This window comes from Miscanthus floridulus, chromosome 16 (assembly GCF_019320115.1).
Source record: "Miscanthus floridulus cultivar M001 chromosome 16, ASM1932011v1, whole genome shotgun sequence".
NCBI lineage: Eukaryota > Viridiplantae > Streptophyta > Magnoliopsida > Poales > Poaceae > Miscanthus > Miscanthus floridulus.
This window is the reverse complement of record NC_089595.1, coordinates 511,986-538,116: the sequence shown is the minus strand read 5'-3', so window position 1 is coordinate 538,116 and position 26,131 is coordinate 511,986. Positions and strand designations below refer to the sequence as shown.

General features: G+C 48.4%; 1 pseudogene; it reads right to left on the bottom strand.

Annotated features, from left to right (window-relative positions):
• Window positions 1–1,403: 1,403 nt before the first annotated feature.
• Window positions 1,404–24,233, bottom strand: LOC136513563 (uncharacterized; annotated as a pseudogene).
• Window positions 24,234–26,131: the final 1,898 nt, after the last annotated feature.

Here is a 26,131-nt window from a genome sequence, read left to right as displayed (position 1 = left end):
CTTACCAATATGTTCCCCTGAATTATGCCACTGATTATAATGCGAGGAGATTGTTCCGAAAGAAGGAAAGGAGGTGGCCGTACCTTAACAGCCCCCGAGTAAGGTCCGACCCCCGCACCTGCTGGGGTCGGGTGTTACTGGAGACCGGAATCGTGGTTCTGGTGATAATGGATGCCATCGCAATAATCCCCGCCCTGTCTTCCAACAGAAATCCCAACTGGGAACTCTATGGGCTCGGCAAGGTGGGGCCTTTGTCCCTGCATTGTTTGGCCCGAGCCCCCGAGCCTTGTTAGGGTCTGATAGGGGTCGGGCGTTATTTGCGTGTTACCCCGTCCTCGGTTTTCGCAATCGGAGGGGCTGAGTGAACGACACTTGCCTCGACGGCTTGAGTGCCGCGCTCAACGAGCTCGCTAACGGGTACGTTCGTGCGGAATCTGGGTCCATCATTTGCTGATGGGGTCGGCAGAGCCCTCTGGTGGCACTCCACAACTTCTTAACCCGCCTCCCGGCAGATGCCTGAGTCGTTCGATAAGCTCAGGGGGCCCGATGGCCTCTCCTCGATGGAGATTCTGTGGGTTTGGCTCGAGGTTAGAATCGAACGAGAGAAGGTCGAGACGTCCCGGTTCGCTTCTGAGCGGGGTCGGGCAGGGCCGCTGGGGCTCGTCTCGGTTATCTCTCCCTGGCTCTGTTCGGCATGAGGCGGCCTCGAGCCCTTCGCGGGCCGACCTTCGAACCTCAGCCTGTGGTTGCCTATATCGGATAAGGCGACAGTCGTTTCGTGGTGCGACACGAATCATTGGGATGCAATTTTTTGCATATGAAATGTTTTGAATGCAAGATTTAATTGAAAATAAAGGTGGTGATGTTACCTTGGTGGTATGAGTGGCGGAAAAGCTCCTACCAGATGGGTTCGGGTCCTGACGTTTGTGACGAGGTTGGAAAAACCTGCGTAAGAATTGCCATTCTTTGTTTTGTGTCTCGGTGACGATCCGAGCTGTTCGATTAACTTGGGCAACCTGACAGCTGTAGGCGGACCCCTTCGATCCCTTCTTTGAGAAAGGCGGACGTCGAAACTAGAGACGCGAGAGGCGTTTGAGCATGATTTTTCTGGTGAATAGAAACATTGTAGCTATCGGGGCGTAGGGTTTGCTAGTTCGTCCAGTTTTACTCAAAGCTTTGTGCCTATATGTCGCGCCCTTAGTTTCAAGCGTACGGAGGGGTCGGGTGAAGAGGACGTCTAGATTGGTAGTCATCCTCGACAGCCCCCGAGTGATGTTCGCGTCCCTGCTATTCGACGGGGTCGGAATCTTGCGAACAAATTCTAACGCATAAAATGTGAAAGATGAGAGGCTTATCTTTCTTTGGTCATTCGTTCGTCGTGTCTTTTGGGCCGAACGGTCGACCTAGGAGAACTGAAGGGTCCCGTCATCGGGTCGTCCGTGGTCCTGCATGGGAAGGCGAAAAATTTGTCTGCCTATGCGGGTGCCTTAATCGCCGCGTCCGGAGCGGGTCAGTGGTGGGCCATACCCAGGCAGTGTTCAGTTTGACCAAAGAGGGACGCTTCGTAGACCGGGGATCGTCCCGTCACCTCTGGTGCGTCCCCTCAGATATCAATCAGCATTGATTGCGTATTTAAAAAGGGGAAGGGAGAGGGTTTTTCGTCCGACCTTTCGCCTTTCCTTAGTTACTGCGCCTCCTCTTTAAATAGGGAGGGGGAGAGGAGTTCTCAGCCCACCTCCCCTTCTGCCTCCGAGCCGCTATCTCTCCTTCTTCTTCCTTTCCGCCAAACGCGTCCGTGCGTCGCGGTGGTTCCTGAGTGAGGCAGAGTAATGCCAGAGAGAGATAGAGAACTTACAAACTTGCTCGTGATTCTGGTGCGTGATGTCGAGCCGGAGGTTATCCAACGTAGATGAGATGGTGCACGCGGCCCTTGCTGAGGAGTCGCTGCTGCCGAAGGAAAGGAGGCGTCGGTGGGCGTCGTACGTCGTTGACTGCGCCGTCGTTCGCTGTGCCCCTCCCTTGGCGGGAGGCATTTCCTGCCCATATGCCGTTATCAGGGTTATGGCTGGGGATGATGGCGTAGTCTCCAGACGTCATGGCGGTGGCGTCGCTGCCGGGGTCGCGGCTGACGACGATGGCGTAGTCCCCGGACGTTCCGGCGGAGGCGTCGTTGCCGGGGTCGTGGCTGACGACGATGGCGTAGTCCCCGGACGTTCCGGCGGAGGCGTCATTGCCGGGGTCGCGGCTGACGATGATGGCGTAGTCCCCAGACGTTCCGGCGGAGTCGTCGTAGATGGTGGCGCCTTCGAGGATCCAGCGAAGATGTCACCGATGGAGTGCGTGGCGCGGCGACCGCAGTAACACTTGTGGTAGAGCTGAGCCGAGACTGTAATGAAATAATGTTGTGGGGAAGCCCCCGGGTAAATAGTCCTCGGAGTATATTGTTCCTTTTTTGTAATGACATCGCTTTGTAAGTGGTGAATTTGTGCAAAAAATGAACAAAATTGCATCCTTTGCTTATGGCAAGTCATTTTAACGCTTTCCAACTCTTCTCATGGTCTAAGTCATAGGAAACTAGGAACGTGGGCGAACTAATTCTGATTGAACTGGTGAGCAAAGAGGTTGCAGCCGCTGGGGCGTGGGTGCCTTGCAGTCCTACCAGTTGTATTCAGAATTGGTTCCCAAGATCTTAGCCCTCGAAACTCATTTACGAGGCGAATGGAAAACTTAGAAAATGTTTGCAAGTATAACAGAGGGATTTTTTACAAGTGTAATACTTGTATTACACATGACATATGTTACGATCACATGTCAGCCCCCGAGTGAGGTCTGACCCCTCATGATTTGCAGGGGTCGGTAGTCATTAAGGATCGGGGTTCTCGCCTTTGATGGTTTTCAACCGGTAGGCGCCTGGGCGAAGTATTTCCGCGACGATGTAGGGCCCTTCCCAGGGCGGGGAGAGTTTGTGGCAATCCTTGTTGCTCTGCACAAGGTGGAGGACGAGGTCTCCGACGTTGAAGGCTCGACCCCGCACCCGTCGGCTGTGGTACCGCCGTAACGCTTGCTGGTACTTGGCTGAACGGAGGAGGGCGATGTCGCGTGCCTCATCCAGCTGGTCCATGGCGTCTTGGTGAGATGCCTCGGCTCCCTGTTCGTCATATGCTCTGATTCTTGGCGCTCCATAGTCGAGGTCCGTCGGGAGAACGGCCTCGGAGCCGTAGATCATGAAAAAGGGTGTGTAGCCGGTGGCCCGGCTAGGAGTCGTCCTTAGGCTCCAGAGCACAGCCGGGAGCTCAGCGAGCCAACACGCGCTGAACTTGTTCAACCGGTTGAAAATTCTGGGTTTGAGGCCTTGAAGGAGCATGCCGTTTGCGCGCTCGACCTGTCCGTTCGTCCGGGGGTGCGCGACGGCTGCCCAATCGATTCGGATGTGTTGTTCATCACAGAAACGAACGAATTTCCTACCGGTGAACTGCGTGCCGTTGTCTGTGATGATGGAGTTCGGTACTCCAAAGCGATGGATGATGTCGAGAAAGAACAAAACAGCTTGCTCGGATTTGATTGTGGATATTGGCCGAGCTTCAATCCATTTTGTGAACTTGTCTATGGCGACAAGCAGGTGGGTAAAGCCTCCGAGCGCTTTTTTAAGTGGCCAAACCAGGTCAAGCCCCCAGACCGCGAAGGGCCACGTGATGGGGATCATCTGGAGAGCCTGGGCCGGGAGGTGCGTTTGCCGAGCATAGTATTGGCACCCTTCGCAGGTGCGTACAATTTGCTCGGCATCGGCTACTGCGGTGGGCCAATAGAAACCATGTCGGAATGCCTTCCCAACCAAGGTTCTTGGTGTGGCATGGTGTCCGCATGCCCCTCCGTGGATGTCGCTCAGTAGGAGTTTTCCCTGTTCGTCAGGGATACAAAGTTGCAGAATTTCGATGCGACTTCGCTTGTAGAGTTCGCCCTCTACAAGAACGAAGGATTTGGCGCGTCGCGCGAGCCGTCGGGCTTCTGTCTTGTCGGTTGGTAGTACGTCGTGGAGGAGATAGTCGATGTAAAGCGTTCTCCAGTCATTGGGAGGATCGGACTCCATTGCTGGGTCTTCTTCAAGCTCCATGACCTCGGGGTCGGGAGGAACAGTTGGCGGATCGGCCTTGGGGGTCGGACTAGAAGGGCCATCGTCGGCTTGTTCCGACCCCGCGTAGCATACCGAGGGTTTGTGTTGGTCACTGGCGAAGATGCCTGTTGGAACTGGCTCTCGGCTGGATGCTGCTTTTGTGAGTGTATCGGCCGCTTCGTTGAGGCACCTGGGGATATGATTGAGTTCGAGGCCGTCGAATTTGTCCTCCAGACGTCGGACCTCTTGATAGTATGCCTCCATCTTGGTATCGAGGCAGCCTGACTCTTTCATGACCTGGTTGACGACCAGCTGAGAGTCGCCCCTGACGTCAAGGCGTCGGATGTCCAGCTCGATGGCGATTTGTAGGCCGTTGATGAGCGCTTCATATTCTGCAGTATTGTTTGATGAGGGAAAATGAAGCCGAACCATGTACCTCATGTGGACCCCGAGGGGGGATACAAAGACTAGTCCTACTCCGGCGCCCTTCTTCATCAGCGATCCGTCAAAGTACATTATCCAGTACTCTTGATCGACAGCTGCTGGTGGCATCTGGACCTCGGTCCACTCCGCGATGAAGTCAGCCAGTGCCTGAGATTTGATCGCCGTTCGGGGGACATAAGAGATGCCCTGATCCATCAGCTCGAGTGCCCACTTTGCGGTTCTTCCCGTAGCGTCATGGCTACGAACGACCTCGCCGAGGGGGAACGACGTCACTACTGTCACGGGGTGTGACTCGAAGTAGTGGCGTAGCTTCCTTTTGGTGATGAGGACGGTGTAGAGGAGTTTCTGGATCTGGGAGTAGCGGGTTTTGGAGTCGGATAACACCTCGCTGATGAAATATACAGGGCGCTGCACCTTGAAGGCGTGCCCCTCTTCTTCTCGCTCTACTATTAAGGCGGAGCTAACCACTTGGGTGGTGGCCGAGATATATAGTAGGAGAGATTCTCCATCGCATGGAGGAACTAGGACCGGCGGCTTAGTTAAAAATTGTTTAACCATGTCAAGTGCTTCCTGAGCCTCGGCTGTCCACTCGAAGCGGTCATTTTTCTTCAGGAGTCGATAAAGGGGGAGTCCTCGTTCGCCGAGGCATGAAATGAATCGACTGAGGGCGGCAAGGCACCCGGTGATCCGCTGAACCCCCTTTATGTTTTGGATCGGGCCCATCCTCGTGATGGCTGATATCTTCTCTGGGTTGGCTTCGATGCCACGCTCGGAGACGATAAAGCTGAGCAGCATGCCCCTCGGGACCCCGAAAACACATTTTTCGGGATTGAGCTTGATGCCGTTCGCCCGGAGTTTTGCAAAGGTGCGTTCAAGGTCGGCGACAAGGTGGTCAGCCCGCTTGGATTTGACTACGATGTCGTCGACATAGGCCTCAACGGTTCGCCCGATGAGATCTCCGAAGCAACTAAGCATACAGCGCTGGTACGTTGCCCCAGCGTTCTTCAAACCAAATGGCATTGAAACGTAGCAAAATGATCCGAAGGGCGTGATAAAAGATGTCGCGAGCTGGTCAGACTCTTTCATCGCGATCTGATGGTAGCCTGAGTATGCGTCTAGGAAACAGAGGGTTTCGCACCCCGAGGTGGAATCGACTATTTGGTCTATTCGTGGCAAAGGAAATGGATCCTTTGGACACGCTTTGTTGAGGCCAGTATAATCAACACACATTCTCCATTTCCCGCTCTTTTTCCGAACAAGAACAGGATTTGCTAACCACTCTGGGTGGTACACTTCCTTAATGAATCCTGCGGCCAGTAGTTTGGCTATCTCCTCGCCGATGGCCCTGCGTTTCTCCTCGTCGAAGCGGCGCAGGCGTTGTTTCACCGGCTTGGAGCCAGGAAGGATTTGGAGAGTATGCTCGGCGACCTCCCTCGGGATGCCCGGCATATCCGAGGGTTTCCACGCAAAGATGTCCTTGTTGGCGCGGAGGAAGTCGACGAGCGCGCTTTCCTATGCAGAGGAGAGCGCGGTCCCGATTCGGACTTTTTTGCCCTCGGAGCTACTGGGATCCAAGAGGACGTCCCTGGAACCCTCTGCCGATTCGAACGATCCGGACGACTTCTTTGCGTCGGGTGTCCCCTCACTGACCTCCTCCCTGAGGGTGACGAGCTCTTCGGATGCGATGACCGCGGATGCGTGTCCGCAGCATTCGACCTCGCACTCGTAAGCGCGCTGGAAGGAGGTGCCGATGGTGATGATCCCACGGGGGCCCGGCATCTTCAGCTTCAGATATGTGTAATTGGGTACGGCCATGAACTTCGCGTAACATGGTCGCCCCAGAATGGCGTGGAAAGTCCCTGGGAACCCCACTACATCGAAGGTGAGGGTCTCGGTTCGGTAATTGGATCGATCCCCAAAAGTGACGGGCAGGTCAATCTGCCCCAGTGGCACGGCTTGCCTTCCAGGTACGACGCCATGGAAAGGTGCTCGAATGGGACGGAGGTGCGTTCGGTCGACGCCCATCTCGTCGAGCGTCTTGGCGTACATGATGTTGAGGCCGCTGCCTCCATCCATCAGTACCTTGGTGAGCCACTTTGGACCGACGATCGGGTCGACGACAAGCGGATACCTTCCTGGGTGTGGGATGGCATCCGGATGGTCGGTCCGGTCGAAGGTTATGGCGGATTCCGACCACCGGAGATAAGCTGGCACAGCCGGTCCAGCGGTATAGACCTCTCGACGTGCGACCTTCTGGTGGCGCCTGGAGTCATAGGCCGTTGATCCTCCGAAGATCATGAGGGCACCGGTTGGAGTTGGGAAGGTGTCGTCCTTCTCCTCCGTGTCATTAGTGGTGGGAACAGGCTCCTTCCCCTGCTCCTCCTTATTCAGGCCCCCAGCCAAGTATTTGCGCATAAGGCCGCATTCCTTATATAGGTGCTTGGCCGGGAAGGCGTGGTTTGGGCATGGCCCCTCGAGCATTTTCTCGAAGTGGTTCGGAGGGCCCTCCGTGGGCTTCCGGCCACCTTTGCGGTCGGCAGTGGCCGCGAGTGAGTTGTCGCGCCGTTGCTTCTTATTTTTCCCTTTGGCGGGACGGTTGGAGGCGCCTTCGCTGGCGTCCTCATCCCGCCTTGTCTTTCCGTCGGAGCGATCAAAGATGGCTCCGACCGCCTCCTCTCCAGAGGCGTGACTGGTGGCGATGTCCAGGAGTTCCTTGGTAGTTCGTGGGCCCCTGTGTCCCAGCTTGTGGACCAGGGATTCGCAGGTCGTCCCGGACAGAAAGGCTCCTATTACGTCAGCGTCGGCGACGTTCGGGAGCTCATTGCACTGTCGGGAAAAGCGCCGGATGTACCCGCGGAGGGTTTCATCGGCCTTCTAACGGCAGTTCTTGAGGTCCCATGGGTTTCCAGGGCGTTTGTACGTGCCCTGGAAATTACCCACGAAGATCTCAGTCAGATCCGCCTAGCTCTGAATAGCATTGGACGGTAGGTGCTCCAGCCATGCTCGTGCCGAGTCGGCCAAGAACAGCGGGAGATTGCGAATAATGAAGTCATCATCACTCGCACCACCGGCCTGACATGCAAGCCGATAGTCTTCGAGCCAAAGCCCGGGATTTGTTTCGCCGGAATATTTAGGAATGTTCGTAGGTGGTCGATACCTTAGAGGGAACGCAGCGTTGAGGATGTGCCGGCCAAAGGCCTGAGGGCCTGGCAGGACGGGGCTCGGGCTTCGGTCCTCGTTGCTGTCGTAGCGCCCGCCACGTCGGGGATGATAGCCGCGACGCGCTGCTTCTCCCTCGTCGTCGTGGGCACGTCTCCGGGCGTTGATGATGCTGCGTACGTCGCGGCCACGACCAAGGCGTTGATGTACGGGGACGACGGAGGGCTGCCCGCCGGCTGGTGGTGTTTGGTGTACGGATGCGTCCTTGGTGGGACGCACTGAGGGTGCGCGCTGGCTGGTGTCGGGTTCGCGTCGTCGAGACAACGAACTTTCCGCCTGCTGCGCGGCTGCACGTTCGAGCAACGTGCGAATCTCCCGATAAGCGCGTCGATCCTCGGACGTCGTGGCCTCCGGGAGGCCATGCAGCAAGGCGGTTGCTGCGGCGATGTTCTGGCTGGCTCGAACAAAGTGAGGAAAGGCCCCATCGTCGGTGAGGATCCTTTGATGTACGGTGCGGGCTGTGGCGCGCGCGCACCCCCCGTCTTTGCGGCGTTCAATCTCGCGATTGATGTCCGTGTATTCCCGTGCGAGCCCTTGCCCGGCCTTATCGATCTCTTGCTGACGAGCCCTTAGCTGCTCCATCCTCAGGCGAGATGGGGCTGTCCCTTCTTCCCCGGATCTGCTGTCAGGGTTGTTTGTAGGGGTGGCCTCTTCCTTGGAGACGCTTTTGACGTGACCCTCGGGGGTCTGCGTCACGTAGCATTCCCGGGAAGGGTGGTGGCTCCCCTTACTGGAATCTGAGCTAGAGAGCGATACAGGTTCCTCGTTGAGAAGCTCGTAGAGGGTCTCCGTATCCCGCTCAATCGCCCCCACGAACTCGATGTCCGTGGGTGGTTGAACCACACGTAGCGCCAGAAGGAGGCCAGCGGTTGCCGCAACGTTGCGGAGACCGAACGGAAATGCTGTCGGGGCGCTCCATACGGACCCTTCCGGACACATGGTGGCGTTGTGAGAGGCCTCTTTGGGCGACGGGACTCCCCAGGAGTTGCCCGGTGGGCCCCTAAGCCTGAGACGGCTGAGGTTGATCGAAGGGGGAGATGGGGCGGCTGAGTGAGTCAGCGCCAGCTCTCCTCCTAGTGTGATGATGAAATCCAGGTCGCCGAAACGCACGGGTGCGCCCGGGGCCCAGGTGATTGCGTGGGTGGCCATCCGAGACCTAATTTGGAACGCGCAAAGCCCCTACCTGGCGCGCCAACTGTCGGTGTTTCGTACAAGCACCGGCAAGTAAATTTATAGTAATGCGCGTTAGGCTCGGATGGTGCGCTAAAGGACACAGGATTTATACTGGTTCGGGCGGAACGTCCCTACGTCCAGTTTGTTGCTGCTTGTGTTATTAGCACTGTAACGATCTGTAGTAAGGGATACAAACTGCCGAGAGAGGGACTGGTCCCAAGTCTCTGATCGAAGGATTGAAAGGTGGTCAAGAGCTTCGTAGCTGCTTGAATGTGTGTGAGTGCGTTCTATTGTTCGGTCCTCTTTTTTCCTGTCCCTTTGATGGAGGATGCACCTCCCCTTTTATAGATGAAGGGGCTGGCTTTACAAGGGTGAGGGCTCCAGGATGCGTACTCTACTTAGCCTTGTGGCTCATGTCTACCTGATCAGGTCCCCCATTCTGATGAGTGCGAAGGAAGATAAGTGCTTACGATGTTGTCGATATCTCTGTAGGATGTCAGATTAGTCACAGCATGCTGCCCCCAGGGTATGGGTTGTAGTACAGTGGTTTTGACTTAGGAGCCTCCCCCCAGCCTTGCTCCACACACCTTCTGGTTCCCATGATTCTTGTTGGGAGAATTCAGGGTCGGGGTCCGGTGTAGCGCCGTGGCCAAGGCTCTCTGACTGGGAGGACCTGAGGGGTCGGGAAGAGGGCCCCCCGCTCCCTCGGGTCCACAGCGCGGTGACAGAGTATCCGTCGTTCATGGAGATAGCAAATCCGTTCTTGGAGCGTAGCGGTTGTCGTATATCTTCGTTGGGTTCCGTGTCCCAGAGCTGAAGGCGGCGCCTACAACTCTACAGAGTGAGGTGCACGCACCTGTAATACCTTTTGGGCTCTGCGGCACCCGGAAGGGTCTAAAGCATCAGTCCTATCGTTCCCTGGCAGTTCTTTTCCTGTCAGGGCGCAGGGTATGGTCGTTGGAGCCATGGTTGACCCGAACGTCTTGTCTCGTCTTGTACCCATCGTTATGAGGGATAGATATCGATTAGGGCGAGGCTCGTTCTAGGCCGTCGGGTGAGACGGAGGCCAATCCCTATCTCTTGGGCGAGACTAACCCTATCCCTCCGGGATCGGGCGAGGCGGAATCTATCCCTTAGCCTTCGGGCGAGACCGAGCCCGCCCTATAGGCGTCGGGCGAGACGGAGATTAGCCTTGAGCCTTTGGGGCGAGGCAGGGTTATCCTACAAAGGCGTCGGGTGAGGCTGACCCTACCCCTCCGGGATCGGGCGAGACGGAACTCATCCCTCAGCCCTCGGGCTAGACCGAGCCCGTCCTCAAGGCGTCGGGCGAGACGGAGTTTATCCCTTGGCCCTCGGGCGAGACCGAGCCCGTCCCAAAGGCGTTGGGCGAGGCGGAACCGAACTCCTGTCACTCAAACAAGGGATGACATGGCGCCCTTATACGTCCAGAAGTTTTTTATATTTGACGGTTATCGGTTCCACCTCCTGGGGTACCCTGGTATTAGGTCCCCGACAGGATGAATCCACACTCCTTGCGTATATCCACTGTTTGAGGCGTGGCTTCAACTTTGGCACTTCCATATTCCCGGTAGCTTCGGCCTCTGCGTCCATCTTCCTAAAGACCTCTTGCTTGCCAGTGTAGCCACCGGGGCCTAGACGAGGGTAGTGTTGATTCTTCTTCGCCTGCTCGCTGTTACGGGCACTAAGGGCCAATGATGCCTCTGAAGTCTTCTTAGCCATGAGCTCCTCCCATTGACTAGGAGTTATGTTGCCATACTCGTGGAAAGGAGTTAACTTCTGTTGGATAAAGTTCTTGTTCAGATCCGACCGCCAACGTCGGAAGCTCTGCCCCATTATCTTAAAAGCATTTTGTTGTACCAACTCGTGCGTTCCCTCTGGAAACCTGAAGTTCTGCTTCAGCTTCTCCCATAGGTCTACCTTTTGGCTCATAGGTACAAGATTACAGCCACGGATAGCTGGGTTCAACTTATCTCTAACTACAAACCCGATGTGATTACGGAATTTCGCCCTGTATGTATATGACTCAAGGATCTGCCCGTTTGGCCCGACCTCCGTTATCACATAGCATGCCTTGTCGTGATATTGGTTTGGCTTTCTAATCCCCCCTCGTTTCCTCTTTGGCTGGGCAGTCTCAGTCGTGGTTGTGTCCTGAGGTTGTGGAGCGGAGGACTCATTGTGAGTATCTATGGCTCCTTTCTCTGATCTCCTTTGCCCCGCTACGTATTGTCCGGCAAGACGAGCCGGAGGCTGACGTCGTCTTTTCAGAGGTTGAGTAGGGACGACCTGTGTATACGGAAGGTCAAAAGTGTTAGCAGAGGTAACATATAGCCATAGCATTAGCCAAATTTACAAGCTACTAAGGCTTTATCCGTACCTCGTCGTTCGGATCAAAATCCTTGTCCAACTTGTCCTCCGTTGGCCTCCGTCTGGGTTCTCGTGCGATAGGATCCTCGGGACTTACATATCCCCCTGATGAGGTGTCGTCATCCTCATCATCATCCCCTTCTTTGCCTTGGGCATCCTCTCCGCCTTCTCTTCCCTGGGCTCCCCCCACCGGATCCTCATCATCGACAAGGTCCTCCTGAGTAAGCATCACTTCTAGACCCTTTTCTAACTCGTTATCGAACTGCTCCTGAGTAAGCTGGTCATCTAGTTCTTGCTCTCCATGGGATGGCTGCTCATCATTCACGGGGCATCGGGATGCACTCTTTGATGTTCGCGACATTTCGTGCCTTGTTCTAAGAGATGCAAGAAAAAAAGTAGTATAAGTAGTAGAAGTAGTAGTACTAGTGGTAGAAGTAGTAGTACTAGTAGTACTAATAGTAGTACTAGTACTAATAGTAGTACTAGTACTAATAGTAGTACTAGTAGTAGTAGTACTTGTAGTAGTACTAGTAGTAGTAGTAGTAGTACTTGTAGAAGTAGTAGTAGTACTTGTAGTACTTGTAGTAGTAGTAGTACTTGTAGTAGTAGTCTTGAGCCCCTAACAACATCCTCATCAGGAAGGTCGGCCCCAGCATCATATATATGTGCACTTGGTGAAGAGACAGAGATGCTTGTATTGTGTTGTGATCACTGTTTCATATGCTAGCTTTATCATTTAATTCTTGTATTGTGTTGTGATCAAATGTGTCATGTGAACTTTGCAGTCATTTGAGAACAATAAAATTGGCAAATAAACATGGTTTTATCATACTTAGCAGAACAATGATCACCATACAGAATGACATCTCGTGGAAAAGGGAAGGCTTTCACACTTAAAAATGACAGCATTCACTCAAGCTCTAGATAGCAGTTTCATATTACAAACTGATCGGCATTCCTGGAGAAAAGAAAAAGTAATTCAGGTTGAGCTCTCACTAGATGCAGCTCAAACTGAAATTGTAATGAAGGAGCAACAAAGAAAAGTAATTCAGGAAACAGCACACTAAAAAAAGAGTGGCAAAAGCTGCCTACCAGAAGAGCACAGATGCACCTTGGCGGTAGAATATTCAGAAGTGCTTAGACTCAGTGGCATGAAATAAATTGGGAAGAACTGAACAAGAGTACTACACTAGATTCAGAACTACCAACAAGAGTACTGCACTAGGATCTTGTACGGACGAAAGTTCCAATACTAAACAAGATTTCAGAAGCAGCAACATGTACTACACTAGGATCTAGAACCGAAACATTGAATGTAGTGCAGAGTGCAGACGAGCTAATCAACGGCGCAGGCCACGAACTCGACAACAGCGAAGGCGACGAACTCGGCAGCAGCTCAAGCGATGACGCTGCTTTGCGGTTGCAGCACCTCTCTCTCTCTCTCTCTCTCTCTCTCTCTCTCTCTCTCTCTCTCTCTACAGCTGATCACAACACAGACCAAGCCAAGACATATGATCGATTGTTCCCTCTGTCTCCACCGCTCCTCATCTGATCGGTGCAAACTTTTCGTTGTACAATGCATCATCCATGCATATATACATATGTATGATCAAGCAAGGGGGAGGCAATGCAAGCATCCAAATTAAAAGCCAGCAGGGAAAAGTATACTCATCGTATATGGATGATAACTGGTAATCTGAATGAAATAAAAGAGAAAAATACCAAAACGTATGATGCGTGTATATTATTAATTAATTAATTAATTAATTAATTAATTAATTAATTAATAAGCATGAGTGTGCTATCTAATAGCATCATTTACAGCAACTGTAAATTTATATCTCCTATGCAAAAATAATCACTGGGGATTGCCAGATCATGAACAGTACTTTGTGACAAGTTCATGTGATTGGCCGATTGATATATGTATATAAACTCAGAACTATCTAAAGGATGAGCAAAGACCAACTATGTTGTCGCAGCAACCAAAATCAAATGGCACATAAACAATTTCCCTAAACAGGTCAAGCAAACTCGGTGTGGTCCAAGTGCTAATAATGCTGCAATACAGGCAGTACTGGAGACCGAGAAGCTGATTGACAAGTGTATATTGGACATTCAGTTAACTGACATTAATTCAGTGGTATCTGAAAGATGGTCTGAAACAAGCATCCACCTATCTATACACTTATAAAGTGTAACAAACAAGAAGCAAATCAGTAGCACCTCTCTCTGACACAGCAATAATGTTTAAACCATGTTTTTCAGTGTACCAGGCTCACTGCAGTCGCGCTTGTTGATTCACGTACGTAATCAGGTTGAAGCCGACTCCCCTAGTGCCTTGGCGGCTGCACCGATCTTGGTCAAATTACTGATGTGTTTTGAAAGATTGCAGACGGGGTGAATTTGGAATTTATGCGTGAGAGGTACTCCTGCTTTGGCTCAACAATTACAAAATGAATAAATGTATATCAAATTTTTAATATTTGTCGGTGGGGCCATACAATAAATAGATATTGAGAATAGAATCACGACTAAAGATAACAGATTTAGAAAAATACCCAAGATAGTAAAACATGGTATAACAGATCGGCTAATATGTCGTACAAAGGGCATAAACCAACTTGATGTCATTTGATGGAAAACATTGATTACTATTGATGCAGGTGTAATCAAACATTTGATGCAGGAGTAAACCTATTTGAAAATATAAATATTCATATTATTTTTTATAAACATGGTAGCTCTAGTTCTAGCCTATGTGATCTTGGTTCGGTGTAATATCAGAGCTTCTGCCTTGTCTGCTTGGTAGGCCAGCAATTCAACAAACACTGAGCAGCCTAGAGGGGGCTTGATGGTCACAAGTTGAAGGTCACAAAAAATTAATAGTATTGTCAGGTGATTACATAAGATTAATAGTATTGCCAGGATTGCACATATGCTTAGTCAAAACGAAAAAAGTATTGCAGCTACCAGTACTAGCAATAGCTAATCTGATAAAAGAAACAGTACCAAACAGTTAATGATAACTGAGCAACGGGACATGCATACAATAGTTTACCAAAGGTAAAACATACTACGTAGCTAGGCAGCCGTTTACCAATGGATGGTAAATTATTTGAGATGTATATTTCAGATCGATGTACGTATACATATGCAAAGCATCAGGAAGGAAGAGCATACTGTACTACGTACCTAGCCCTGCGGTTCTGGAACCAGACCTCCACTTGCCTGGGCCGCAGCGCGAGCTTGCCAGCCAAGGCCTCCTTTTGCTTCTGCAGGGAAAAAAGTCACATTTTCCAACGCCATTAAATTTCTTTCCATTGCACAGCTAGCTCAGGCATCAGCATGACAGTAGTATACTCTACTACTCCATGTTGCAAATGTCAGGAAGGAAGTTTTATATTAACTGCTTAGATGTGTTTATGCTTAGCTTAGCCTGATTTGCCATAATTCGCTATTGTTTCTTTGTGAACCAAATGTGTTTCGCTATATCTGAATAGTTATTTGACATTGTTTCTTTGTGAACCAAATGTGGGCAACTATACCCCAATTAGCTGAAAGTAGCTGCAGTTATGCAGTAGATGTGATTTGGTATCTATTCTAACTACCCCCAATTAATTAGCATAAGGCAAAGAAATGCAAAAGACATTACTGCAAATGTTACGCTAATGCTTGGACCGATGTAGCAGAGTGTCAGATATGAATAGCACACAGTATTATTGGAATAATATAATATTGGTTTTTTTTTCTTACTAGAAACAAATATGAGCACATCTTAATAGCATCAAAAGCAATTTGCTAAATCAAATATAGACAAGTTAACTGCTAACAAATGGAAGTTCTTAGATGACCTGAGCAATCATCAGAAAGCATGAAATTCAATCAAAAAATTTCAACATTCTAAAAGGGCAAGCATACACGTTTACAATGGAACGGAAAGAAGAGAGTGGGGGGAACTTGCCTGCTGGACGGCTCCCGGCAAGAGCAGACGTACTGTCCCCCCTTCCAGCCGGCTGACGGCAGGTTGTCGCTGGCACGCGCGCCGCTCAGGGGGGACGGAGGATCGGAGCCACGAGGAGGAGGACGCGGCCGTTGGACTAGTGCAGCGGGGGGGGGGGGGGGGGAGACGTCACCTCCCCACCAGTGATTTCGGTCGCCTCGCCAGACGCCGACGCACCATGCCGGCGGAGAGGGCAGGGGCGGCGACGCTTCTCTTGACGGCAGCAGGGTACGGCGGACCGGCGAACCCTACCCGCACGCCATGGGAGCAGACGGATGGGCCGCGCCGAGGAGCGCTCCCTAACCCTAGCCGCCGTCGCGGCCTGGGGAACGGCGGTGGATGGGGCAGGGGCGGCGGTTGGGGTCAGGAGAGACAATGGAGGAGGCGGTGGAGGGGTCAGGGAGGGGCTGGCAACGGCGGTGCAGGTGTGGCGGTGCAGCGGCGCCGGCGGTGAAATCGGGCAGCCTGACGGTAAGTGTATGATTTCGCCCAAAGCGATTTCGTCCAAAGCGACGGTCACATTTAAATACCTCAGAGCCGATGTAGGGGCGGCTGAGGTTATAAGCCGCTCCTACAGAGACGATGTAGGGGCGGCTGAGGTTATAAGCCGCTCCTACAGTTGAATTTTTTTTTCAAAATACCTCAGAGCCGTTGTAGGGGCGGCTGAGGTTATCAGCCGCCCCTACAGTTGATTTTTTTTTTCAAAATTCTAAATCAAAATTAATTATTCACATGTAAATAATAAATAATACGGTACAAAATTTTATAATTATTTCTTTATAGATATATTTACATATACAATAACTAATACAACTACAACAGTTTAAAATTGCAAAATTGAACCTTTAAAATGGGAAAAAATTAAAATTTAAAAAATTAAAATCAAAACTACTAAAATAATTTTGAGACAACAAATGATATCAAATGAAAATTTTATAAACATCAAAGTTGTAGAGATCATGAAGATCTACAACTTTTATTTTGGTCATCTTGTCATTTGACAAAATTTGAACCTTTCAAATTTGAAATTTTAAAAAATAACAAGTTCAAACCAAAATTTGAGACCCAAAATGATTTCAACATAAAAAGTGTTGAATACAAAAGTTGTTCAACTCATTAATATCTACAACTTTTATTTTAGTCATCTTGTCATTTGACAAAATTTGAACCTTTCAAATTTGAAATTTTGAAAAAACGACAAGTTCGAACCAAAATTTGAGACCCAAATTGATTTCAACATAAAAAGTTATGAATACCAAAGTTGTTCAACTCATGAATATCTACAACTTTTATTTTGGTCATTTCTTCATTTGACAAATTCTTAGCACACATTGTTCACTAATCATACACATGTCTCATATAGTTTATAAAACCTTATAAGAGATGTGTCACATTTGTGAACAATGTCATTACCACTTTGTCATATGAAGAAATGACCAATACAAAAGTTGTAGATCTTGATGAGTTATTCAACTTTGGTATTTATCAGTTTTTCAGCTGAAATCATTTGGGGTACCAAAATCTTGTCTGAAGTTGCATTTTTTTAAATTCAAAATTTAAATTGCTCAAACTTTTCATATGTATATATTGACAAAACCAACAAAATAAATTGATAGAGAATGATTTTAGAAAATTTTAGAAAAAAAATCATCAGATTTGGAGTTAGTATGAGGAAGAAAAACTAGTTACAAAGTTGACCCATAGATTAAAAAAAAATCACACTGTTCACTATGATCATGTAAGGATCATCTAGAACAGTGTGATTTCTCTTTTTAATCTGTGGGTAAACTTTGTAACTAGTTGTTCTCCCTCATACTAACTCCAAATATGATGGTTTTTTTTTTGAAAAATTTCTAAAATCATGCTTCAGCATTTAAGTTTGATCAAACTTGGATGTGACAATGTTTTACACATTTTAAAATTTGAAATTTAAAATTTGACAAGTTCAAACTAAATTTTCAAACCCTAAATGATTTTAGATGTAAAAGTGATGAATACAAAAGTTGTTCAACTCATCAAGATCTACAACTTTTATTTTGGTTATCTTGTCATTTGACTAAATTTGAACCTTTCAAATTTTGAAATTTGAAAAAAGACAAGTTGAAACCATAATTTGGACCCCCAAATTATTTCAACTGAAAAAGTAATGAATAGCAAAGTTGAATAACTCATGGAAATCTACAACTTTTATTTTGGTAATTTCATAATTTAATAAATTCTTAGTACACATTGTTCACACAAACATACATGAATGTAGTCTCAAACACACACACATAAATGTAGTTTCAAACACACATACATAAATGTAGTCTCACATACATGAATGTAGTCTCACACATACATACATGAATGTAGTCTCACACACACATACATAAATGTAGTCTCACATACATACATGAATGTAGTCTTACAAACACTGACACACTTACATAAACTAGCTAGCCCATCATGACAACTTTCCCCTTGACACCTTTTCGTTTCCATGGCAATACATCTTTGGGCAGGTTCTTTTCCACAGCCTCAATCTTCTTACAAAAGTCTATGAATAGCGGCATCTCATCGCACTTATTGTAAGCTTCAACATCGTCCACGCCATCAACTCCGATGATATGTTGTTTCCCGGAGGCCACCATGTGCTTTGTCTTCTTCTTTGGGGGAAGGTTACTTTGCGGGTCAGGCATATAGAAGACTTGCGCGACACGTTCAGCGAGCACCCAAGGGTCATCCTGGTAGCCTACATTCTGGAGGTCGACGACTCTCTGTCCGATCTCATTGAATAGATGTTGCTTGATCCAGCGGCATCGAAACAGGACCACCTTTATATCCCTTCCATAGTCAAGTTCCCATATATCTTCAATTATGCCAAAGTACAAGACCTTTCGCCCCACTCCGTCGAGAGCCTCTATTCGAACGTCGCTGTTCTGATTCACAGATTTTATGTCCTTTGTGTCGGTATAGTATGTATACCCATTGATATCATAAGCATTCCAAGACGTCACTTATTTCGATGGCCCGGCCGCCAACCGACTGATGGTAATAGAATCTATAGTTTCTCTAAGCTGTATGTTCTGGTCCTTCAACCATGATGTCAGGCATTGCTTATGCTGTTTCATGACCCAATCATCTGAACGGCCATTCCTCTCGGCCATAATGATAGCCATGTGTTCATCAATGTACGGTTGCATCTGTCGATGTTTTACCACCGACAACTCGTCTCGGGGTACCCGAGACGGTGATTTGTTCGGAGGGGTATCGGCGTTTGCAGGAACTCGATGGTAAACGCAGGGAGACAATGATTTATACTGGTTCGGCACACCGGAAAGTCACGGTGCCCTACGTCCAGTCTGGTGTGGATAGTATATTGCGCCCTACGCTATTTGTTGTGTTGCGAGGTATGTTGCGGTTGTGAGTTCTGTCGATTATGTGTGTCTCGATCTAGGGACCCCTGCCCTCCTTTATATAGTCTAGGAGAGGCGGGAGTCCTAGTCGGTTACAAAGTAGAGATCCTAGTAGGATTACGTGTAACTAGTTCTAGTAGGATTACATGTAGGGAATCCTAGTTGGACTAGATCTTCTTCTCTCTTCTCCGTGTGAAACCCCATGGGTCCCGTATCGACAAGCCCCCGAGCATCTCATGGATGAGCTTCAGAAGCCTTCTTGTTCTTCTTGGTCTTCGTTGAGTTGTTGTAAATCCGTTCCAGGTTCTTCTTGAAGTGAAACCTTGAGATGGTCTTCTTTGTCTTTTCTTCGGCTGATGTGCACTTTTGGACAAAAGTGCACTCAGTGAGTGTAGCCCCCGAGCCTCTTGCTTGTTGGAACAAGAAGCCAGAGGGTCCCTTTAGTCTTCTTGGTTGCTCTGAGTTCTTTTTCGGTGGGTGCAATTTTTTGTAAAAATTGCACTCACTGAGTGTAGCCCCCGAGCCTCTTGCTTTTGCTTGCAAAAGTTGGAGGGTCTAGATTCTTGTCTTCAAAAAATTTTGGGAGGTTATGTATCCCGTAGCCCCCGAGCCTTCTCCGAGTACTTTTCCTTAGAATAGAAATCGGATGAAGGGTCTTGATGTGTTGTCTTTGTTGTAGTCTTGAGTACTTGTATTCTTGGTCTTTCATCCTTGAATTCGAGCCCCCGGGCGTAGTTGAAGCGAATGCCGAGCCCCCAAGCTTAGTGTTTGACTAAGTTGTGACGCTCTTCCGAGTTGTTTTTATTCATCCAGGTCATTTCTAGACTTCTCTGGTTCTTGATGTACCTCTTCCAGGTTGTTTGCACTTCGTCCAGGTTCTTTCTGAACTTGTATGTACCTTATCCAGGTTGTTTTCTGATTTGATTGAGCCGTGATGCTCTTCCGAGTTGTTTTTATTCATCCAGGTCATTTCTAGACTTCTCTGGTTCTTGATGTACCTCTTTCAGGTTGTTTACACTTTGTCTAGGTTCTTTCTAAACTTGTATGTACCTCATCCGAGTTGTTTTCTGATCAATCCAAGTTCTTTTTTGTCTTGATTTCTGTTCCCAACTTATCTGGGTTGTTTTTCTTCAATCCGGGTTCTTTCTGATCTTGTCTTGGTTCTTGTCGCACCTTGTCGGGGTTCTTTTTTGATCAATCCGGGTTCTTTCTGATCTTGTCTTGGTTCTTGCCACATCTTGTCGGGGTTCTTTTTTGATCAATCCGGGTTCTTTCTGATCTTGTCTTGGTTCTTGCCGCACCTTGTCGGGGTTCTTTTTTGATCAATTCGGGTTCTTTATGATCTTGTCTTGGTTCTTGCCGCACCTTGTCGGGGTTCTTTTTTTTTATCAAACCAGGTTGTTCCTGGACTAGCTCTTAGGAGCATGTTTTTCCTGATCTCATGGTACGGATGTAGCTCTCCTGCATGTTAAACATAAAAATATGTTGTAAATGACATTCCGGATATAAAGTGGGGAGCATGACCCATATTTGAAAAATCAATCAGGGGCGGGCCCTGGCATTATGAAATGCATATAAACTTTTTGCGTCTTGCTCTTGCTAGGCCATGCAAATTCCTCAGGTAGTGTCCTGTTACGTTTAAGCACTTGAATCTCTGGCGTATGGTTCAGAGGTTCATGACGTGACCATGTGAGCCTGGCACTCGGTTCGTGACCGTCCATGTGAGTAGACAAGCTTCACGTATTAAGGCATGTTCTACCTGAGGAATTCGGCGACCGTTAAGAGAAGACCTAGAGCACTATGTTTGCTCGCATGATGATTTGACTTTAGAGCACTATGTTTGCTCGCATGATGATTCTTTGTGTCTTCTCTTGCTAGGTCGGTTAATTCTCTGGGTAGTAGCCTGTTACGTTTAAGCACTTGAATCTCGCGTATGGTTCAGAGGTCCATTGACGTGACCACCCGTATGGTTTAGAGGTTCTTTGACGTGACCATCCGTATGGTTCAGAGGTTCATTAACGTGACCATCCATTCAAGAAAACAAGCTTCATGAATTAAGGCTTACTATCTGAGAAAAATAACTAGCCGTTAAGGGAAGATGATATGGCCACAGAGGCATACGAATAATATCCGGAATATATAAAAAATGAGACATGACTTAGCTTGGTTCGTGGCTGCGTTGTTGTCGTGTGTATGTAGCCGAACAACACGGTGGAGCTTGATGTAGTAGTACAATTTGTTTCTGGATCAGAGTCATCGGACGGATCGCTCGCTTCAGGCTTGGACTACTTCCGCGCTTGATGTAGTCGAGTTCTTTTGGTACGACGTCGTAACCTGATATTCCTCTGTTCTGCACTGATTCGGTACTTGTCTTGGATAGAATTGGCTCTGGACTTGTACGAACTTCTGTTGCTTGTTCGAGTAGGAGTAGGACTTGTTTCTAGGTTGGACTTGAATCCGCGTGAAGATGAGCTGTATATGTGCATGTCGTATGGATGGTGACGTGTGATGTAATTCCTTTGGTAGAATACTTGTTTGCTGTGTGGTGCTTTCTTGCTTGCATGCTTCCTTCCTTCTCTTGCTCGTGGCTTCAAAGTAATTTGAAACGTATACGTATACGCGGTTGTATACGGTCTTGGACTCTTGGTGGTCGTATCCGAGTGCGGCTCAAAAACTATTTCCATAATTGACGCTTGCTAATCCCTTTTGGTTTGTACGGTGACTTGGTTGACTTTTGCAGGAAATCCTTGTTTCTGCGTGTTGCAAGCTTGCTGTTCGTAGCCTTACAGTGCTTGCGTTCCTTGACAGGTTCCCGTGCGGGTGCCACATCTATCTGTGGTCGTTTGAGGCCGAGAACCCTACATCTGGTGTTGATCGGAGTAGGACCGGTTGACTTTCTTCTTCGAACGATGGTGATGATGAGTGTGAACACGGCGAGTTGTTGACAAGATCGACTAGAGTTGCGGCGAGTTGTCGACGGGAGCTGATGAAAGCCGCGGCATGTCTTGATCTTAAGGTCCACCGAGCTCTCGAACGCGAAGCGCCGAGATCCCCTACCTGGCGCGCCAGCTGTCGATGTTTTACCACCGGCAACCCGTCTCGGGGTACCCAGGACGGTGATTTGTTCGGAGGGGTATCGACGTTTGCAGGAACTCGATGGTAAACGCAGGGAGACAATGATTTATACAGGTTCGGCACGCCGGAAAGTCACGGCGCCCTACGTCCAGTCTGGTGTGGATAGTATATTGCGCCCTGCGCTATTTGTTGTGTTGCGAGGTATGTTGCGGTTGTGAGTTCTGTCAGTTATGTGTGTCTCGATCTAGGGACCCCTGCCCTCCTTTATATAGTCCAGGAGAGGCGGGAGTCCTAGTCGGTTACAAAGTAGAGATCCTAGTAGGATTACGTGTAACTAGTTCTAATAGGATTACATGTAGGGAATCCTAGTTGGACTAGATCTTTTTCTCTCTTCTCCGTGTGAAACCCCATGGGTCCCGTATCGACAGCATCACTGCCATACTCTACAAGACATTGTAATGCGCCCGACTCACCTCTCTATAATCATTGTCGAGGAACACTTTTCCTACCACTTGTGCCCTTCCCAGCTAGCCTTCCCTTATGACGAGAATTAGGATTACCAATCCCTCTCTGTACTTTTAGCCACTCTTGGCAGCACTCGACGACTTCTTTGGAATTGTAACCCTCTATCATGGAGCCCTCTGGGTGTGTTCGGTTATGCACGTATCGGCTTAGAACCGACATGAACCGCTCGTAGGACCACATTTCATGCAAGAAGCTAGGGCCCAGCGCCTCGATCTGATGAACCAGGTGAATCATGAGATGTACCATTATATAAAAAAAAGCAGGAGGTAAACACATCTCTAGCTAGTTCTGGGTCTCCACCATGAATTCATGTAGGTCACTCAGCTCTTGCCTGCGTCTTCTGTGAGATCTTCGAAAAGAAGTAGCACATGCAGGTGATGGCCATCTTTAGGAACTCTGGCTTTATAGCCCTAATTGCAATTGGTAGGAACACTGTCAGCATCACATGACAATCGTGAGCCTTGCAGTATGTTAATGATAGGTCCTTCATCGACACTAGCTTCTTTGGGTTTGCCGAAAACCCAGTCGGCACTCTGACCCCCCTAAGAAAATTGCATATAGCTCTCCTCTCCTCTAGGGTTAGGTTGAAGTTAGCCACAGGAAGACTGTACTTGCCATTATCCTGCTGTACCGGCCAAAGCTCCCGCATCACGTTTAGCTGCACCATGTCTTTCCATGATCTGAGACCATCCTTTGACTTGCCCATGTCCATCAAGGTAGCCATGAGACTCTCAAAGACATTCTTCTGCACATGCATCGCATCAATGGCATGGGGGACCTCCAAGTCTGGCCAATAAGGCAGGTACTGAAAGAAGATCGATTGCTTCTTGAATGGTATGCCTTTGATGGGAGGTGTGCTTCTATCTCTGATCGTTCCATCCGGATTCTTCTTTCCATAGACGACGTGTATGTTTTGGACCATTCTGAACACATGTTCTCCATTACGACATCTCTCTGGAGGGGGTTCATCCTCTGGGATGTTGCCATAGTATCTTAGGTACAATTTGCCGCGGTACTTGTGACCTGTCTTTAAGAAGCGCTGGTTCCTTATGTAAACTATCTTCCTGGATCCATCTAGGAACACCCATTTAGTACCATCCAAACAGACTAAGCATCTAGTCTTGCCTTTGAACTATCCAGACAGGGCAAACAGCGCAGGGTAATCATTGGTATTAACAAATATTATTGCTTTGCATATGAAGTCCTCCCGCCGGAACGCATCGTACATCGGCTCCCCATACCTCCATAGCCTCTCCATTTCTTGCATCAGAGGCTCCAAGAACACGTCTATATCAATGCCTGGTTGTTTGGGGCCGGAGATAAGAATGGTGAGGAGAAGGTACTTCCTCTTCTGACACAAATACGTTGGGAGGTTGTACATGGTCAAGATGACTGGCCATGTGCTGTGGTCGGTCATCCTCTCATTGAAGGGATTCATTCCATCGGTGCTCAAGCTAAACCGTACATTCTGTGGGTCATCACTGAATTATGCTTTGTACTTTGCATCGAACGCTTGCCACTGGCTACAATTGGCTAGGTGTGCGATCGTATCATCATCCACCTTGCACTCATCATCCCACCATGTCATCAGTGAGGCTTCCTTAGGATTTAGGAACATACGCCTCAAGCGGTCGGTCACTGGCAAGTACCACATAACTAGGGCAGGAATTCTTCTCTTATTTGCATCGTTGCCTAATGGAGTTTCCTCTAGGGGCTGAGATTCTTGCACCACCTTCTTCCCACCCTTCTTCCTCTTTCCCGTGGAGGCTTCCACCCCACTTTGAAGGTCATTGTTCTTGTACCGACTAGCCCCACACCTAGGACATGTATCTAAAGTCTCGAACGATGTGCCACGCCAAAAAAGGATACAGTGGTTGGGGCATGCATGGATTTTTTCAACCCCCAATGTGAGTGGACTTATAACCTTCTTCGCTTGGTATGTGTTGGCGGGAACTGTGTTCGGCCGTGGGAGCAACCGTGACATGAGGCACAATAGATCATCGAAACTGTAGTCTGACCAGCTGTACTTAGCCTTTAGGATGAGTAGCTCAAGCACAAAACGTAGCAGTGTGAAGTATGTCGGACATCCCTTCTCAGCATCATACACAGTCTTCTTCGATGCTTTTGTCACCCTCTCAAGATTTTCTAGACCTCTCTTGCTCTTTTCTAATATTTCTGGTCCAAAGGCCCCAAACATTTCGTCCAAGTTGTCATCGTCATCTGCATCCCCCTCACGTGCTTCGCCATCATTGCTGGCACCACCAGCATCATCACCACCTTGTTGATTGCCAAAGCCACCACCTCGTTGATTGCCATAGTCACGATCCATTTGTTGCTCAAGATCGTCTATGAATCGGGACAAGTATGCTTGGGTTTCAGCTTCATCAGCTAGATCATCGTCGCTGTCATCAACAACCACTGTTTCACCATGATGAATCCACACTGTGTAGTCCGGAACAAATCCTCACCTAATCAGATGTTCTTTGATGGTACTCACATCTCGAAATGCAATAAAGTTCTTGCAATCTTTGCAGGGACAAATAATTGTGTCACTATTCTCTTTCAACATCGCTGCATGCTTCTCTATGGCTTTGATGAATTTGTCCACCTCATCACGGAAAAGAGCATCATGTCTTAACGAACCATACATCCAAGAGTTCCTGTAGTCCATCTTATAGAAACAAAACAATCAAAGAAAGAATATTACTCGAGAATAATTGTATATACCTGAGACACGCACCATGGTAGTAGAGGATAGTTAATTAATTGACTATTAATGCATAAATATTTTAAAATATAAATTAATTGGTTCAAACAAACAATTTCAAAGAAAACAATTAGCAACATTTAATATTTCATCCACTACCTTTCATGCAAACTCCATTCCAATTTCATGGTAGAGGATAATTAATTAATGGCTTATTTATCCATAACTAATTAAAACACACATTATAGAAAGGAATCAAAATAAATATTAAATGATAATTAGTAGCCATGGTAGAGGATATTTTACACATTAGCAACAATTAAAATCTTACACATTCACCTACATGCAAACCCTAGTCACATAAAGAAAAATTTGAAAAAGAAAAAAAAACAAAATCCTAGATCTAGATCTAGATATAGGGTTTCATGACACATACATCAAACTTCACTAATACTATACTAAAATCAACAAAGATGTACTAACAAAGGGTGCAATCTTACTTCCCTACCTAATTTACCCTAGTATAGTGAAAATTAGGGTCCAATTTCACTCATAACTAGCTCAAGCTCCATGGAAGAGAGAGAAAACCAAAAATCAAATTACTCACTAACCAAGGAATTAAACTTCAAATAAAGACTTGGAGAAGCATTTCCTTACCTTTTAGAGCCTCTCCACCAAAGGATTTGAGATCAAAACCTCCCCCTTACTAGAGCAATTTTTAGGAGGAGCCCAAGGCCTTCCAACCTTTTTTTTAGAAGAGTGTGTCCCAAGGTGGAAGAAGAGGTGGCTACTATTTATTCGTGCGCCATCAGTAGAGACGGCTGGTGATTCAGCCGTCCCTACAGTCGAACAGCAGGGGCGGCTGGTGGCAGCCGCCCCTACAAATGGGCACTGCAGGGGCAGCTGGTGATTGAGCTGCCTCTACAGATCAGTCCCAACTGTAGGGGCGGCTCAGGTTACTAGCCGTCCCTACAGTTCCATCTGTAGGGGCGGCTGGGCTGCTAGGGCCCGAGGACGCCCACTGTAGGGGCGCCCCCAACCCTAGCCGCCCCTACAGTAAAAAAAAAACCCCCCCCGTTGCTACAGTAAAA